Here is a 1,627-nt window from a genome sequence, read left to right on the forward strand (position 1 = left end):
TCTGCTGAAATACATGTATATGTCATGCATGATGTTATCATGATATGCACATGTTTGCCTTAAATGCCTTTATGCCTACATGATCATGCTATGCGCCTTGGGCTTGCTTGTCACATGTCCCTTTCCGTCATGATTTTTGATGATCTGCATTCATTACTTTGACTCTTGACTTTCTCTTCAGGCCCTGTACCCATCCTCTAGCTTCACGACTAATCTGCGTTTCTCAGATATCGCTCTTTTGCCCCTAGTTGAACTTTGTTCTTGCTTTAAGGCTCTTGTACTTATCAAATTCTTATCTGGGTAATGCTTAGCACTTCTTCTGTTTAGAGTATGTCATTTCACTATTTATCATGTAAATGAACCACATAATGAGATGCATGAAAATGGTCAGGTAGGGGACAAAAGGATACCCCACATTTATTCATTTCAAATGTAGCAAACAAAGAAAGTTAATCAATGATAGTAAAAAAAGTGTCATAAAGAGAAAGGGGATCGCATTTCAACAAATAAAAACGCTCTAGATATTCAACGCATGAACTCTTCCACGTTCCTCAATCAAGAATCTTTTCGAGCATGGATTTCTTGCGTAAGAGATTTCGAGTTTTCAGAAATGCTTCAAATATTGTAGTCTCTCTGTTTGACCCACCGTTCATAACGACTTGCTATTTAAGCCAGTGCTTGCTTCATTAGAACGCCCTTTCGGGTTTTCATCCTAATCTTTTGTGTTAATCAAGACGCTCTTTTTGGGTTTTCACCTTGATCCCTCTCTCTTTTTCTTTTTTCTTTTCTTTTCTCTTTTTTTTAAAGATGCCCTTTTTCGGGTTTTCATCTTGATTTTCCTTTTTTTAAGCATAATATTTCTTCACAGCATCTGAATTCACTAGATTCAGTAACTCCTTCCCATCCATCTCAGCGAGAATCAAAGCTCCACCCGAGAATGCTTTCTTTACGGCGTATGGTCCTTCCCAATTTGGGGCCTATTTTCCTCGGAAGTCCTTTTGTATTGGGAGAATCTTTCTCAGCACAAGTTCTCCTTCGTGGAATTCTCTTGGCCGTACTTTCTTGTCATGGGCCGCGATCATTCTCTTCTGGTACATCTGTCCGTGACAGATTGCCTTTAGACTTTTTTCTTCGATGAGGTTTAATTGATTATATCGAGCTCGAACCCATTCTGCTTCTTCTAGTTTCGATTCTATTAAGACTCGCAGAAAGGGGATCTTAACATCGATAGGTAGCACAACTTCCATTTCATATACCAGAGAGAAAGGAGTTGCTCCCGTAGATGTCTGCACAAATGTACGATATGCATACAAAGAAAATGGTAGCTTCTCGTGCCAATCTTTATATGTCTCGGTCATTTTCCCAATAATCTTCTTAATATTCTTGTTCGCCGCTTCAACAGCTCCATTCATTTTCGATCGATAGGGTGATGAATTATGATACTTTATTTGAAATTGTTCACACACCTCTTTCATCATCTTGTTGTTCAGATTCATGGCGTTATCTGAAATGATTCTTTCAGGCAAACCATATCGACAAATGATTTCCTTCTTCAAAAACCTGCAAACTGCAGTCTTCGTCACGTTGGCAAACGAAGCGGCTTCTATCCATTTTGTGAAATAATCAA

Source organism: Gossypium hirsutum, chromosome A03 (assembly GCF_007990345.1).
Source record: "Gossypium hirsutum isolate 1008001.06 chromosome A03, Gossypium_hirsutum_v2.1, whole genome shotgun sequence".
Lineage (NCBI taxonomy): Eukaryota > Viridiplantae > Streptophyta > Magnoliopsida > Malvales > Malvaceae > Gossypium > Gossypium hirsutum.